The sequence below is a fragment of the Dipodomys merriami genome, unplaced genomic scaffold, assembly GCF_024711535.1.
Source record: "Dipodomys merriami isolate MVZ:Mamm:240054 unplaced genomic scaffold, mDipMer1.0.p SCAF_143, whole genome shotgun sequence".
Lineage (NCBI taxonomy): Eukaryota > Metazoa > Chordata > Mammalia > Rodentia > Heteromyidae > Dipodomys > Dipodomys merriami.
The window spans coordinates 2,598,660-2,615,589 of NW_027202749.1; the positions used below are offsets into that span (position 1 = coordinate 2,598,660).

At 57.1% G+C, this 16,930-nt stretch overlaps 1 protein-coding gene across 4 annotated transcripts in view; it reads left to right on the plus strand.

Moving 5' to 3' along the window:
• Positions 1-16,930, plus strand: part of Afap1 (actin filament associated protein 1) — an 82,072-nt gene that overhangs the window by 12,520 nt on the left and 52,622 nt on the right. The window contains exon 1 of one of the 4 annotated variants that reach the window (XM_070021788.1): positions 8,345-8,364. The exons of the other annotated variants lie outside the window; for them this stretch is intronic. The gene's annotated coding sequence lies outside the window, so the exon portion shown is untranslated. Of the gene's footprint in view, positions 1-8,344; positions 8,365-16,930 lie in introns of those variants that run through there. 4 annotated transcript variants of the gene reach the window in all.

Consider the following 16,930-nt stretch of genomic DNA (forward strand, 5'->3'; position numbering starts at 1 on the left):
AGTTCACTTCCTCTGCGGCGCAGCGCAGGTGGCGGGGAGCTTGTGTGACCAGCGCGTTCCCCGCTTGCCCCTGTGATCCCGCGCAAAGCTGCGGTGAGGCCTGCGTGGGGCTGCTGACACTGGGTGCAGACTGCAGTTTTGCTCTTGATTTTGATGACTTCTGGGTGTCTGGACATCACGTGGCCATCCAAGTCTGCAAACTATGGAGGTGCAGGCGAGCGTGGAGAGCTCACCTCCCAGTCATGGTTCACGTGTGTCCCGTGAGCGTGGGGCCTCACCTCTGCCAGCCCGGTGCTTTGGTAGCCATGTGCGTGCGGGCTCTGTGCCCGGCATGCAGCAGGCTGCCGGAGGGACCCGAGCAGGTGGGCATCGGTTGAATGATGATGCAGTCAGAGTCATCGGATGTGACAGAAGTTGCCTCAGTGTCATAATTATTACCGGGGAGTGAAGCACTTCGGACACTTGCTAGCCACTGGTGTCTTCTCTGCCGGCTGGGGAGTGACTGAACCCTCTTGGCTTAGAATCTGCCGTGCAGGGCTTCTGCAAAATACCGCCTGACCACATGGAGAGACGCCCACATTTAAGATTCACCCTGTGGAAATCAACAGCAACAACTCACGTGAGAAAGCCAGGCTTCTCAGAGCTGCCCACTGTCTGCAGGGGCCGAGCCGCCGGGGCCTCCGCACAGGAGAGCTGGGGGGCAGCCGGGGAGGGGTGCTCAGGGAGCCTGGGGGAGCGGAGGTGCCACCTAGAGACACCTCCCGAGTAGCTGGAAGAATAGGCGTGAACCCCTCACCCAAACCGTCACCCTCTTTTTTTCTCCCTCTTCCTCCTTGACACATTTCTCACTACAAATTGAACAGCTACCTTGGTTCCTTCATTGATATTCTTTGTGAATGGCACGTGCAGCGACTTCAGGGAAGCGAGGTGTGTTCCTGGAGCTTCTTACAGCCTTGCTGGTCCCCGCCTTCCCCTTCCAGCTTTGCAGACATTCTCCTGCACCTCAGGTTCACCGGGGGAAGAGGCCGCGCTGACTCAAGTGGTTCAAGCCCTGCCCTCCCTGTAGTGAGGAAGTGGCACACATAGACACTGGCTGTCCAGACAGGACTCCCCTTCCCCAAGACCCAGCCTGGGGCGCAGAGATGCTAAGCTACTGTGGTGGAGCTTGGTGGAGAAGTGGAGGGAGCAGAGAGAAGGAGGTAGCTGCCATTTCCTGTCTCATAATGATTGACCCTAGGTCACCGATTTCCTGTCTGATAATGATTGACCCAGGTCACTGATTTCCTGTCTGATAATGATTGACCCCAAGCCACTGGTTTCCTGTCTGATGATGATTGTTCCTAAGCCCCTGGTTTCCTGTCAGTCTGATACCTTTTAATTGTGAAGCCCTGGGAATCAAGTCCCAGCCTTGGGCGGAGACTTCTGAGGGGGGCCTGGTCTAGCCCCAGCTGGATTCTTAGTACTAGATTCTCAGTACTGGATTCTCAGTACTGATGATTAGTTTTGCACGCTGAGCTCTGGTAAATAGGCATCAGGTGAATTGCTGTTCTTAGGATGTGTTCAGGGTTGGCAGTATTGGTTGTTGGTGGTTACATAAACAGTATGTAGTGTCTTTGTGTGTGTGTGTGTGTCCATGTCCATTCTGGGGCTTGAACTCAGGGCCTGGGCACTGTCTCTTTTTCATTAAAGGCTGGTGCTCTACCACTTGAGACATATCTCCACTTCCAGCTTCTTGCTGGTTAATTGAAGATGAGAATCTCATGGACTTTTCTGCCTAGTCTAGCTTTGAGCCATGATGATCCTCAGATCTCAACCTCCTGAGTAGCTAGGATTGTAGGTTTTATGTTTTGGAAGATGGTTCTGATGCCGAAGGAGAAGGAAGAGTGGAGGGCATTCCTGAGTGGAAGGGGGCGGCTAGCAGGCTAACATACCCACCCGCGTGCCTCCCGGAGGCCTGGTGTGGCCAAGGCACACAGAAAATGCATTTGGAAGAGAAACAAACCCAGATCAGACGCAGAGCTGACAAAGGAAGCTAAGAAGGGTGGTGGTTTCGGTTCTAGAAGAGAGGAGCCTGGATGTCCCACCTCTCAGTCCCCGGGGAGAGATGAACTAAAACCGCAGTGGTTATCAGGCCGCAGCGGAGTGAACGGGGCTGCAGGCCGGGTTGACACGCTCCTGCCCCAAGTCTGGAGTCACTGAATGAAACATCAAGCAGTGCCTTCGTGCTTCTGTCTGATCACCCCAGGACAGGCTGCCTGCCTGTCACCGGAGAGGGAGGCAGGGCGGCTCAGGCTCTTAATTATGTCTCCTGAGGAGCTCCCGTCCTCAACATCCGCTCCACCCTCCGGCTGTGTTTGGTCCTGTCTCCTGTGTCAGAGGTCGTGTGGAAGGGAGCCACCCCTCCTCGCACATGTCCGGGAGGGGCATCACGCCCTGGCCACCTGCCCACAGCGCACAAGTGGCGGGCGTGACAGCCCACGTCTGCTGGGGACAGATGGGCTGTGTCAGCCCTGGACGCTTACAGCGTTGTGGCCTACAATAGCCCATGACAGCCGCCAGGGCTGGCCAGCTTGCTCAGGACTGCTGGGCCAGCCAAGGACTGGACACAGGAAGACGGCCTCCAGGCCCCACCCTCGAGTGACTGTCTGGGTGAGGCCAGGGGAGCTGCCCGGGACCCGTCACATTCTCCACGGACTTTGGCGATGCTCGTCTGTCACAGGGTCCCGGCAGCAGAGGCTTCCAGGGTGGTTAGATCAGACACGGCGTAGGGAGGTGTGGGAACATCCTGTCGCTAGTGAGATGTCTTTTGTGGGAGTGCCTGGGCCCTGGGCCCTGCATCCTGGGCCCTGGGCTCATATTGTGCCCATCGCTGGATTTCTGCTTTCACCTTCCATCTGCGGGAGAGGGAGAAGGGCTTCATCTCTGCTCCTCTCAGGTCCCTGTATTCTTTGTTAGACTCATCTTCTGTTCCTGCCCCAGGCAGGAGCCAGGCTGGGGCTGGAGTCCCCCCCCCCCCCCCCCTCCAGGCCTGGCTGAGCTGTACTCTGTTTCTCTCTGTTTCTCTCTGTTTCCTGATTTCCATCTTTAACTTGGCAAGCCCACCCTCAAGGTGGGGTGGGGGGTGGGCTGCCCCTCTTGCACGTGCGTTCTCTCCCAGAGGACAGCACAGAGGACACTGGGCATTGCTTTGGTGGAACCCACGCCAGACCCCTTTGCCTGGAGTTGACTTGGTTTGGACTGGAAGGAGCTCCGGCATTGTTTTCTTTATCCTGAAGCATAGTCACGGCAGACTGGGGACTTGCTCAGCCAGCTCCCAGGGTGGGGAGGTGTGTGTGTGGGGGGCTGCCACCCCAGCCGCATCTGGGGGTTCTGTGGAAAGCATTTTGCACACACAGCCGGGGTGGAATAGAGGATGGACTGGAGCCCAGGCTGCTGTGTTTCTGAACTGCAGCGTGGTCTCAGGGGGAGTGGACCAGGGGTGGCATGGTGATGATGGCTTGGCCCACAGATGGCTTGCACTGCGCTCTGCAGTGTCTTCCGTGGGTTCACTCACCCGTCCTCACCCCTCTCCCAGGACAGCTTGTGATTGATACTCACAGAGCAGAGCCGCCACAGATCTGGCCCGGCGTCACCAGCTCGGACGATCTAAGCACCGCTTAGATGTGGACAAAGTCCTGACTCCTCCGCCCTGGCTGCACAGGGTGTGTGGAGGAGACCTCGCCTGTGTTGGCCTGGCCTGCGTTGGTCTGCGTTGGTCTGGACTGTGGAGAGGCTGCTGTGGCTGAGTGGCATGGAGGTCTGGGCGGGGCCACGCAGGCCTGCCGCTGACTTCAGGGGCCCTGTGTCTCAGGATTGTTTGGAGGCGTTGAAGAGCCTGGTGAAGCCTCTTCATTTCAACACATCAGCATCACCATTTAAAAATTATTATTATTATTATTATTTGGTGCTAATCTTGGGGCTTGAACTCAGGGCTGGGTGCTGTCCTTGAGCTTTTTTGTTCAAGGCTAGTTCTCTAACATTTGAGCCACAGCGCCACTTCCAGCTTTTCTTACTGATTAATTGGAGATCATGACCTCACAGACTTTCCTCCCCAGCTGGCCTTGAGCTTTGATCCTCAAATCTCAGACTCCTAAGTAGCTGGGATTTCGGGGGTGAGCCACCAGTGCCCGGTTAGGGTCTGCATGCCATTTTGGAAAAGCTGAGCTGGGCCTCCTTTTCCCACCATGTGCCCCCTTCCACAAAGACTTGCCGCCTCTCTGCAAGTTCACTTTGCGACTGGGAGGGTACCACAGCTTCAAACTTGCTTTGGGCACCACTTGCTTTCTTCACATAAGAAAGGGCCAGGGCGGGGGAGGATTTGGGTACCTCTGGCCGGAGCAACTCCACACCCACTGAGCGCCCCTGTGTGCCTGGCACTTAGGACGTGTGTGTTTTTGGAATTGTTTAATGGTTACTTTTTGACTGCTTGGGCAGCAAGCGATACATCCACAGGTGAGGCAGGCCTGCTGTATTCAGAGCCATTTGGTAAAGAGAATGTGTCCCTAGTCCTTGAACCATGCATTTCTTTAGTTCTAATTAGCAGTCGTTAATTTACCACTTAAACGTTGGCTTCTTGAATTTCAAATGAATGCAGCCAAGGGATCTCACACTTGGGCCCTTGCCACTAAAAGCAGAATTGGAGCTGTCTGAGGGAACAGTCCCAGGCTTGGCTCATTTCTTTGGCTGATTCTCCCAAACTAAGCAGGAGGCTTTGCATTCCTTTACAGTGACTTCCGGGACTGAGGGCGGAGTCACGGCGGGCCCTGGCTTCCTTAGCCTGCCTGGGGACTTGGCCTCCATGCTGTCATTTATGCTGTGCCCGGCACAGCCAGGCGCCTCCCAGGGCACCCCGGGGTTTCTTTCCTTAATTCTCTGTCAGTCTGCAAGTGTTTCCTGTCCTCCCTCTGATTCTCAGACTTGCAGTTCTTTTTGAACCAGGACTACTGTCGTGGCTGAGGCCTGCCCTTGGCACTATCTAGTACGCACGTAAGGCATTCTCTCTTTGGTAGGCCAGTGGAGTACAGAATAAGGACAGATCTTGAGATTCAAGCTGTGTGCTATGAACTCTGTGTTGGCAGAACTTTCTAGATCGTTTTGTTAATACAAACTAAAATAATTTAGTAACTCAGCTTGGTGGCTCCTTATTGCCTGAGAGGCTCGGCTTTGGGGACAGGCAGCAAATAATGTATGACTCCTGCCTTCCCCAGCATGCCTGTCTCTCCTGTGTCGGACAGATCTGGGGGCCATGCCCGTAAGACAGCGTGAGTGTCCAGCTAAAGGGCTGCCCTGGGATACAGGGCCGGCTGTCTGGTGTGCACCTGAATACAGGGCTGTCTGCCTCATATGCACCTGAATACAGGGCTGTCTGTCTGTGTGCACCTGAATACAGGGCTGGTTGTCTGGTATGCACCTGAATACAGGGCCGGCTGTCTGTGTGCACCTGAATACAGGGCTGGTTGTCTGGTATGCACCTGAATACAGGGCCAGCTGTCTGTGTGCACCTGAATACAGGGCTGGCTGCCTGGTGTGCACCTGGACACTGGGCGAGTTGTGCATTATGAGCATGAGCCATGGATACAAATACAGGCCACTCTCCACAGGACCCTGTGGTGAGTGCTGCCTTGCAGCCTGGTGAGTGGCCTTGGTATGGATGAGTGATGAGTGGTCTGTGCGTAGGCCTCTCCTTCCTTTTTAGAAAACGGTGCAGTGCCAGCTCACGGCTTTGCACCAGAAGCTGGCTATCTCTGGCGTGGTTTGGTGGCTACCCTGCCAGGCTATTCCTTCTGCCAGGTGGGCTCTGGCTCTGGCTCTGGGCTGTGGAAGAAGGCTTGGCTATGTGCAGGGTAGGCCTCCTGCTGCTCCTTTGACTTGGAGACCCTGATGGCCTACACTACACGCTGCAGTCTAACTTTCCGCCAGGTTATCTTCCGTGAGCACGGGGACAGCATCCGTGGTACTGGGTCAGCCATGGCGCTGTGCAGCTGTAGACATTTCCTGGCTTCCTTCCCAGTGAAGGCCACTGGGCAGAGTAGAGAGCTGGAAAGAGGAGGCCGCCTGCTGTGGGTCACGCTGAGCGTGTTTGAAGCGGAAGTCACCCTTTATTGCTCTACTTTTTGGAGCGGATTCCAACTTTGGGTGAGTTCTTTGGAACTTCATTGCTGTCAAGTGGCAGTTGAGTGCCTTTGACCGATGCTATAGAAATATATAAAACTCAGCTTTTGCGTGTAGCAGTAGAAAGCTGCCTCTTGCTTAGCTGTGTGGTGGTTTGGGGGACTTAACGCCTGCCTGGAAAGAGGTGGAGGGAGTTTTCTGTTCACTGCCATTCTCTGAGAGCTGACTGAGGCTGAGGGCCGCTCAGAAGCAATGTGCTTGCTCATGGGTGTCTGAGGCACAGGCCTGGTGCTGGGATAGCCCATGGGGGAGGGGGGGGGAAGGTTGGCGCCGGCATGGTGCTGGGATAGCCTGCGGCGTGGGGGTGCCGGCCTGGTGCTGGGATAGCCCATGGTGGGGGGGCACCGGCCTGGTGCTGGGATAGATAGCCCATGGTGGGGGGGGGCACCGGCCTGGTGCTGGGATAGCCCATGGTGGGGGAGCGGGGGCACTGGCCTGGTGCTGGGATAGCCCACGGGGGGGGGCACCGGCCTGGTGCTGGGATAGCCCATGGGGGAGGGGGGGAAGGTTGGCGCCGGCATGGTGCTGGGATAGCCTGCGGCGTGGGGGTGCCGGCCTGGTGCTGGGATAGCCCATGGTGGGGGGGGCACTGGCCTGGTGCTGGGATAGATAGCCCATGGTGGGGGGGGGCACTGGCCTGGTGCTGGGATAGCCCACGGGGGGGGGGCACTGGCCTGGTGCTGGGATAGCCCACGGGGGGGGCACTGGCCTGGTGCTGGGATAGATAGCCCATGGTGGGGGGGGGCACTGGCCTGGTGCTGGGATAGCCCATGGTGGGGGAGCGGGGGCACTGGCCTGGTGCTGGGATAGCCCACGGGGGGGGCACTGGCCTGGTGCTGGCCCCTTCCTGGTGCTGTGGGCTCCCGGTGTGCGTTCGGTGCCCGTGGCATAGCCGTGCGCTGTGTTTTCGTGCCCTGTGAGGCCACAGCACTATTCAGCCGGGTTAAAGGAATTTTTATTGAAGACATTTGCGAAAGAAATCTCTTTAGAAAAACCTGCCCCGTTTCTCCCGTGGAGTTAAATTCCAGCTCAGAAAAAACAGCTGTGTGCCCAGAGGGTTTTGGGGTTTCGGCCTGTGACAGATGAATTTAATTTGTTGTTATATGAGGATATTAATCTTGTGTGGTTTTATTAGACCTCTCTCTCAAGTGGAATAGACTTTTCTATAAAAGTCACACTTTCTCTTGGAGAAGTGTGACACTAATTTTATGGGACTGTCTCCCAAAAGATTACCTGCCAGTGGCCGACTGTTTTGCTTCGGAGGGCAGCCCCAGGCCTGGGCTCCTGCCTTGCAGCTGCCTGGGGCTGGAGAGCGGCATGCGCTTCCGCCGCTGAACCCCCTGCGGCTGGCACACATGGGTCCACAGAGACGCCGCTGTCACCCAGTCCCCCCAACACTCGTGAGACGAGTCCTTGCCACGTCACTGCCAGCGCCAACAATGACCACTTAAAAAGCGGTGACACCCAAAAAGAAGGATTGCATTCTACTTTGCACCGCCTGTGAGCCGGCACTGGTCTTGAGCGCGGGCTCTGTCTTTGAGCTTTTTGTTTTTTGCTAAAAGCTTTCATGCTCTGCCTCAGCTCCACTTCAGCGACTCACAGACTTTCCTACTCGGGTAGGCTTTGAACCGTGATCCTCGGATCTCTGACTCCTAGGGGCTGGGATTACAGGCTTGAATGGCTGGTTCTGGGCTCAGTTTGCATCTCTGAGCATTAGTGGAGTTAAGTGATTTGCCATGTGTTCACTGTGTGATTTGGCTCTTCTGTGTTGAGTCCCAGTCATTGGTGGTGGAGTATGGGACTGTGACCATGGAGTCGGTGAGGGTGGCCGGCCATTCTATTGTGTCACCCGGAGACGGGATGCGCTCCTCGGCTGTGCGGTGCTAGGCGGTGGGCGTCCTTGGCATAAGAGCCACCTGCCTTTGGCCCATGGATCGGTGTGTCCTTAGAAGATCCTGCACCAGGGTGACAATTTGCCACGGCCCCCATCCTGCAAAGTCCTGTGGATGGCGGTGGCAGCGATGGCTCCCGTGGGGACAGCAGGCTCCCGTGGGGACGGCGGGCATGGGAGCAGGAGCCTCTGCACCCTTACCGCTCGCTGCGGCGCTTCCGTGCGCTCCACGGGAGGTGGGGTCCTCAGCACCTGACAGCCCGGTGAGTGAGCTGACCCCCGCATAGATGCAGCCCGGGGGGAGGTGCCGCCGGGACTCACGGGGAGAGGGGCTCTCTGGGGGAGGGGAGTTGCTGGGGTGGAGGGAGAGCCGGCGATGTTTTGGGGAAGAGGCTGGGCTGTGGGCCTCACGGGGCCTCCCCCATGCTGGTGTGCCTGAGAACCTGTGCTGGAGCCTGCCTGCCCCCTCCAGACCAGCATGGCCTGGTCTTTGCCCCTTGCCACCTTGTTCAGTGTCTGGGTGTTACAGGTGTGGGAGGGGCCTCTCAGGGCCAGGGTGTTGGGGGCCCCTGGAGGTGTCACTCAGTGTTATGTCAGGGTGTTGTGTGGGAGGGTGTCACTCAGGGTCAAGGTGTTGGGGGCAGTGGGAAGGGGTCACTCGGTGTCATGTCAGGGTGTTGTGTGGGAGGGGTCACTCAGGGTCAGGGTGTTGCAGGTGTTGGAGGTCCCTGGAGGTGTCACTCAGCATCACTCAGGGTCAGGATGTTGCAGGCTGTGGGAAGGTCTCACTGTTGGCCACTGAGCCCCACCTGGATGACAGGCAGCCTGGCAGAGGACTCTGGATGCACCTGTGCTGACCACGGGGGCCGCTTGTCTCTGGTGGACATGCGCAGGCTCATCTGTGATGGTGGCAAGAGTTGCTGGACCAGAGCTGCCTCCTGAAGCCAGATGTATGATGGAGGCGGGTCTCCTCAGGGTGTGGGGTGGTGCGGGTCTCCTCAGGGTGTGGGGGGGTGCGGGTCTCCTCAGGGTGTGGGGTGGTGCGGGTCTCCTCAGGGTGTGGGGGGGTGGGGGTCTCCTCAGGGTGTGGGGGGGGGTGCGGGAGGTTGGCTGGTTACGGGCTGTTGTAGCTGACCCCCTTGGATCAGAAAAACAGCAAGGTACAAGACATTGTAGAATACCGCCTTCCTCTGTGGGTGCCATTATTTCTAAACATGTAGAAAAGTCTCCTGGGAACTTGAGGCTCTTGTGTTCACTCAGAAGAGGGCAGGAAGTTGCAGAAGAGGCATGTTTGGTTTTTTTGGTCAGTTGTGGGGCTTGAACTCTGGGCCTGGGCACTGTCTCTCAGCTCTTCAGCTCAAGGCAAGCACTCTACCTCTTGAGCCACAGCGCCACTTCCAGCTTTTTCTGCTTATGTGGGGTGGAGGAATTGAACCCAGGGCCTCAGGCATTCGAGGCAAGCACTCTACCACTGAGCCACCTTCCCAGCTCCTGATGTTTGAATTTTTATTATTGTGGTTTTATTATTTAGTGAGTCTTAGTCATGTTTTTTTTTTTTTTTTAAGTCGGTCGTGGGGCTTGAACTCTGGGCCTGGGCGCTGTCCCTCAGTTCTTCAGCTCAAGGCGAGCACTCTACCACTTGAGCCACAGTGCCACTTCCAGTTTTCTCATGGTTTATTGGAGATGAGAGACTCACAGACTTCCTGCCCGGGCTGGCTTTGAACTGTGATCCTCAGAGTTCAGCCTCCTGAGTAGTTAGGATTGCAGACCTGAGCCACCAGTGTCCAGCTAGTCTTAGGCTAGTCTTAGTCATTTTTAAGTTGGTGTGACATTTGTCATCAAAGCACTGTTTACTTTTGAGAGTTTGAAAAAATGATAGTAAAACCTGCGAGTGGGGAGAACTTCTGTGCCTCAGTTGTGGTGAGGTTAGGCACCGCGGTGGGCTCGTCTCCCCACACTTCAGAGCAGGCCACGCGTGCGTGGGTGCAATGCCGGGCCCCTGGACGGGGTTTGGGTTGTGTGGAGAAAGCCTCTCCGGCCTGGGCTCTGGAGGGGCTCTCATGAGCCTGAGCTTGGGCAAGCTCTTGGTGCTTGGCTTCTCTCTTCTTTTTATGGAGTGGGCATCGTGGTACTTTCGCGCTGCGGGTGTGGGGCTAGGGGACACAGGGACACGGGCACGAAGAGAACGTAAAGAGCAGAGCCGCCCGGGGTCCGCCCCTCCTGAGCCCTGGGCCCCGCTGAGGCCCCGCAGACCTGCCATCGTCATCTGCTGTCATCTTAGCGGCCCTTGCCAGGCACAGCTTGTCCTGATTTGCATTTTGGGTGTTGGTGCTATTTATAAATAATTAGGAAGGCATGGGGGCCTGTTTATGGCAAGCTAGCCAATTCAGCAAAACACGGAGAAAATCTGTTAGCACAGCTTGCACGTGCCCGGACGCCGGCATTGAAATAAACACGCTCATTTGCCCGTACTTAAAATGAAACAACAGAAAAAGGCATTTAGTCACCGGCCAGATGGTTTGCAGAGCTTTTTCCTGGACGTGCACGAGCGTGTCTATCAGACATCTGAAATCCGAAGCCATCTTTGAAACAGCGCCATGGCTGCCCTGGCTCCGGACGCCCTTCAAGGGGCGCGGAAGACCGGGAGAAGAATCACAAAGGCTTTTGTCAGTGCAGGCTCAAGCTGTCCCTTTGGTGCCCTAGTTCCTGATTCATCTTACAATGTTGGCATCACCCAGGTGCGGGGCGGGCTCTGGCCGTCCTGCCTCTCCCACCGCCTTCCCTGGCCACCTCGTACACATGTGTGCTAACCCTGCAGCCCCAGGGCCGGGCAGAGACAGCTACGCCTGTGGAGGGAGTGAATGCTGAGAGAGCCTCCTTTGGTCTTCTGTGGCTGCCTGACTGGAGTGGCCACAGGAGCAGGGACCGTTGTATGCTGAGGCCTAAGGGTTGTGTGGATGCCCCGCCTTGCCCAGACGCACCTGGGAGGAAGAAGGTTTGGGTGTGTGGAAGTGAAAGAGGTGGCGAAAGAGAAAGCGGTGAGCTGCGGGTCACCGCCCTTCACCCAGGATTCCAGCGTAGGCCCCTGAGGGGGGCAGGAGAGGAAAAACTGAGGCACAGGATTGTATAGGTCCTGGGTGAGGTTCTGCGTGCGTGCGTGCGTGCGTGCGTGCGTGTGTGCCTGCGTGTGTGTGTGTGTGTGTGTGTGTGTGTGTGTGTGTGTGTGTGTGTGTGTGTGTGTGTGTGTGTGTGTGTGTGTGTGTGTGTGTGTGTGTGTGTGTGTGTGTGTGTGTGTCTCCCAGGGCCTTGTGCATGCTGAGCCAGGCCCCAGCCCCTGAGTCTTCTCAGACAGTTCATGTCTGCTACGCTGTCCGCTTTACTTGGAACCAGGGCTCATATGTGCTCCAGTGGCTCACACCTGTCATCCTACCTACCCAGGAGGCTGAGATCGGAGGATCATGATTTGAAGCCAGTCTAGGCAGGAAAGCCTGTGAGATTTTTATCTCCAATGAACCATCAAAAAACCAGATGTGGAGGTAGGACTCAAAAGGCAGAGCACTAGTCTGGAGGGTAAAAGCTCTGAAACACCACCCAGGCCCTGAGTTCAAGCCCTCGGGTGGGCTGTAGATCACACCTGTGTCCTAAGTCTTGGTACGTAGAAAAGGTCTTCGATTTCCAATTTCCTCACATGTTTTATTAAACATACAAGAAAGTAGGCATTTGGGAGTGGCAATTTTAGAAAAAAAATCAATTTGGAGTATTATAGTTGCTGTGCAATTCTGGGTCTAGAATTGAGGTACTTCAGACTTCTGTTTAAGGTACATTTTCAGCCCCATGGTTTAGGTAGAAATTGTAATTTTAGACAGATGCGCTTCTAGCTGTGTGTTTTAAGAGAGGCCTTATTAATTTTAAATTTGCATGGAGAAGCAGATGGCAGGGTGAGGTGATAGTCAGATGTTAGATCATTGATAGCTTTTTGCTCCAGTGTATTAATAGAGCTGGGATTTGGGGACCGGGAAGCCCACGATCAACTGCCATAATTGTCCCCAGGCCAGCTGGGGCCCTCCCCCTGGGCTCCAAGATTGCTCCTATTACAGTCCATAAAGACGGATTGTTCCTTGCGTGAAAGCATCACATTTTATCTATTCCACCTAACGTTTGGAAGCAGAGCTGCCCAAAGAAAGCTCTTTCAAATCTGTGGATTTAGAAGTCCGGAACAGATTCGGGTCCTCTTTGTGAATGGTTGTGTGCTCATGATGGAACCGAGCGGTGCATTCTCCTGCAGGGTCTGCGCGGCTCTGTTTGTGAAGGATGTGAGACTTGGAGTATAAATAGGAGTTCAGAGGGTGTAGGCAGGGCTTGAGCCCAAGTTTACATAGATCCAGGCTGAAGGTGCAGAAGGACCTTGCTGTCCAGGTGCTGGCCTTGGAAAGGCTGGCGTCCATCTGCTGGCCAGTCAGCCCCGGTGGGGGTCTGTAGCGGTGCTGCGTGAGGCCTTGCAGTCTGAGTCTTAGGTCTTGTCAGATCTCAGGCTTTCGGCTTTGGGTGCTGCGCTGAGATCGGGAGGCGGGACCTCGCTCGCCAGCCCCCTGAATCTTCATAAACTTCATGAAGCTGCCAGGAGGGGGAGGCCCTCCCTCCCCGCCTGCCCGGCTGCACACGTGCCCTGTCCCTTCCCTCCTTCTTCCTGCCCCTTCCCACCCAGGCCTCTCCTTGCTGATCTGAGGCTGCTGAGACTATGGGGTACGGGCAGCTCCGCCCTGGTGCCCGCTGTCCCCTGAGACCGTGGGGTGCGGGTGGCTCCGCCCTGGTGCCCGCTGTCCCCTGAGCCTGTGGGGTGTGGGTGGCTCTGCCCTGGTGCCCGCTGTCCCCTGAGCCCGTGGGGTGCGGGTGGCTCTGCCCTGGTGCCCACTGTTCCCTGAGACCGTGGGGTGCGGGTGGCTCTGCCCTGGTGCCCGCTGTCCCCTGAGCCCGTGGGGTGTGGGTGGCTCTGCCTCAGTGCCCGCTGTCCTCTGAGCCCGTGGGGTGCGGGTGGCTCTGCCTCAGTGCCTGCTGTCCCCTGAGACCGTGGGGTGCGGGTGGCTCTGTCCTGGTGCCCACTGTCCCCTGAGACCGTGGGGTGCGGGTGACTCTGACTCAGTGCCCGCTGTCCCCTGAGACCGTGGGGTGCGGGTGGCTCTGACTCAGTGCCCGCTGTCCCCTGAGCCTGTGGGGTGCGGGTGGCTCTGCCCTGGTGCCCGCTGTCCCCTGAGCCTGTGGGGTGCGGGTGGCTCTGCCCTGGTGCCCACTGTTCCCTGAGACCGTGGGGTGCTGGTGGCTCTGACTCAGTGCCCGCTGTCCCCTGAGCCCGTGGGGTGCGGGTGGCTCTGCCCTGGTGCCCGCTGTCCCCATGGGGATAGTTCCTGTCTTGGTTGGACAGCATCAAAGTCATGTGGCACCAAGTGGGATCTGGAAGCGGTGCCCCAGGGAGGTGTGTTCCCACCCCAGGTGGAAAGCTGGGCACACATGTGGCATGTGGTGTCTACACTGTGATGTTTGAGGATGGCAGAGGATTGAGAGTGCAGCTGAGGGTAGTCTGTGTGCGTGTGTGTGTGTGCGCGCGCGCGTGTGTGCGTGCGTGCGTGTGTGTGTGTGTGTGTGTGTGTGTGTGTGTGTGTGTGTGTGTGTGTGTGTGTGTACTGGGGCTTGAACTCAGGGCCTTGGTGTTGTCCTTTAGCCTTTTGACAGTTTAGCTTTTTTTCCCTAGGCTTGAACTTGGGGCCTGGGTGCTGTCCTTGCGCCTTTTTGCTCAAGGCTAGGACTCTACCACTTAAGACACAGCTCCACTTCACGCTTTTAATCGCCTCGACTGGCTTCAGACCCAAGATCCTCAGATCTCAGCCTCCTGAGTAGCTAGTGGGACAGGGGCCTAGTTTCATTCCCTCTCCCCCAAGTGGCCATCTTTCTTGTGATCAGCCTTCACTTAAGTGCTGAATTCTTGCTCAAGCTGATGCCTCCAGCTGCATTCCACACAGAAATCATTCTTGGTCTTCCAAAAGCACTTTCACCGCCTAGGGGGAGAGCAGTGCCAAAATCTGGCTGGACTTAGCAGGAAGGCGGGAGGGACCACCAGGCCGAGCCGGGGGTTGGGCACAGGCCCGGGATGGGAGAGGCGACCTGACCGGAGGCCTACTCAGTGTTTCCCAGTTGGTTCCCTGTTTCTCTAACCTGGAAGTCAGGTTCTGATGCTGGGGAGGGCGCTCTGCGGTCCACTCCTTTGATCAGTGCACTGCAGCGCCCATGCCAGTGACACATGAGTGTTAAAGGCGGCTGTATTTATTCACGTGCCAGGGTTTTCGCGGTGTTTGAGGAGGTGGGCTTCTGGACTCCTTGCATGGTTCTGTTTCAGAAGGCAGTGGCGTAGGTAGAGCCACTGGGTCGGGGGAGGGGCTGGCGGTAGCTGGTGGCAGCGGCCAGCCTGGGGCGGAGGGGGCGTCCACTGGTGACGCTGTCCCGACCACGCTCTCCAGCCTGTTTGGTGTGTGGGGACCTCCTTCCTTTCCTGCTCATTTCATTTCTTTCCTTCCTCTCCTGCTTCATTTTGACTCATGGCTCACGCTGTACACAGAACAGCCCTGTCAGACTCGTAGCCAGACAGTGCTAATAGGTGTGATCTGAGGGCTGCTGCCTGTGACCTGTTCTCCCCTCCATCAGGGGGTTTGGTGGTAATTGTGATTTCTGAGAACATTGTTCTGATAGGTTCTACAAAGTCAGGCTTTCTTCAGTGTGAATTTGCTACAGAGGCTATATTTGCAGACAAATCGATGATCTCCCAGCAAGACTGCTGCGGGTGTGTGTGGTGGTGTGGTCCAGAGGGAACTGTGTGAGTTTATGAATCACTAGCAGCAAAATTCAACCAAGTCAGTTACTAATCACTGATGAAATGATGAATGATGAATCAGTCAGCCAGGCCCCAATACATTTAAAAAAAAAAAAGACCATGACCTGTAGCTGGTCGCTGCCAACAGGTCACTCGGTGTTTTCAGGCAGTTGAAAACCTCACTGCCTAGGCCCCTGGATCCTTCGCTATGTCCAGTTACCTGGTCCACAGCCTGCTTTCTGCTCTCTGCCTCAACTCCTGTAGGGCTCCAGATGAGTCCAGTGGACCAGCACAGCGCTAGCACGGCTTCCCACGCCTCCTCTTCCCCAGCCCCAGGGTGGGAGGCCTGTGTGTGTGGAGGGCGCTGCTCACTCACAGATCACGGTCAGAGAAGGTGCTGTGCAACAGGGATGGTTTTGGTCTTTGCCCTTTTTGAGGAAAGATTATTCATGAGTCCATCCATTACCCTGTTTTTGCTTCAGGAAGAAAAACATGGCTTCCCTATTGGCGTCTCATGTGATCCGATACCAACCGACCGACGATTGCGGCCTCGCTGTCCGCCGTCCGCCGTGGTGGCGTGTGTGGGGCCAGCGTGACAGGCCCTTGCTTCGCTCCCGCTGGCAGGGAGCTGGGGGTCGGGGAAGCAAGGCATACAGCTGTGAAAACTGGAAGAGGGAAGTCGTGTGGGGTGGGCTGGTGGGGGAAGGGGAAGAGGGCTGGTCTGTAACCTGTGCTGGGGTGGGGCCGCCACGCTTCAGACACAGAGCCTGGGAGACTGGCTTTCGTGATGAGAGGGACCGAGGTTGTAGCGATGACAAAACAGATGTTGGCTGGAGTCACTGGAAGCTAGACAATGGGGTGCTGTATTAGGATGGGGAATGCTGAGTTTGGGGTCACAGTGGAGATGCCAAGAAATGTTGGAGAAAGAAAAAGCAAAATCCCCACGAAGCACAGCCATCCGTGAGGAATGAGCGGAGCAGACCTGTGTGCACAGGGCCGGAGAGCAGCAGAGGCGTCCGTGGAGTGGAGCCCAGTCGCTCTCCCCCGTCCTGCCCCGGCCCATACCTGTGTGCCGTCTGCCGTGCCACCAGTGCTCGACACTGACTTTGGTTGGCTGCAACCTGGAAGTTGCTCTGAAGTCCTGTTCTCCCTGGCTTCTCCCGAGGTTCGTTCTCCTAATTCGTCATCCCCTCCCCTCGCCGGCCCTCCCCTCACTGTCCCCGCCTGGCACCGGTGGACGGTGAGGGGCTGTGGTGACCCCAGCTTCCCTCCGGAGGCCGAGGTGTGAAGGGAGCATCCCACCCTGCCCTGCAGGGTAGAGCGCACGCCGCAGTTTTGCTGGCGCTCACTGGGTGCCGGGGCGGGGCCCGGTGGGTGTGCTTTGTCATCTTGGGCACCGCCTTTTAGGGTGCAGATGGTCCTTATAGAGTCGTGCTGGTGAGGACAGGCGCTCGGAGGCGGCGTGGCGGGGCTCCGGGCCTGAGGAGGGCTCTGCGTGTTTACCTGACCACAGACGAGCCCACAGCTGGCTTTGCAGAGGGAGGGGGAATCACGCGCAGAGCAGAATGTCCACCCGGTCCCTCCGCCTGAGCCCCTGCTCGTTCATCTCGCACGCGCCAGCTCCAAGCCCCGAATCAGAGTGAGACAACCGTCTTCTCTAATGTGCTTCTATTAGCACTTCGGCATATGTTACCCAGAGCGCCTTGCCCACCGCCACCCCCGTGCCCGCACGCTCACCGAAAGAACCATCTGCCAGCAGCGCCAGGCAGACAGATGTAGGCCGCTCAGCCTCCCCTCCCCAGGGGGCAGCCTTGGGCCTCCTCTCCGGGGGCTGAGGCTCCAGCCCGGCCTGCTGTCAGCAGCCCAGGGGAGAGGTGATGGGCCGGGAACCCGGGGCCCTCACCGCCTCCCTGATGACCAGCTGGTGGCAGGCACAGGCCTGTGCGTGGGAGGAGGGGTGGACAGAGGAG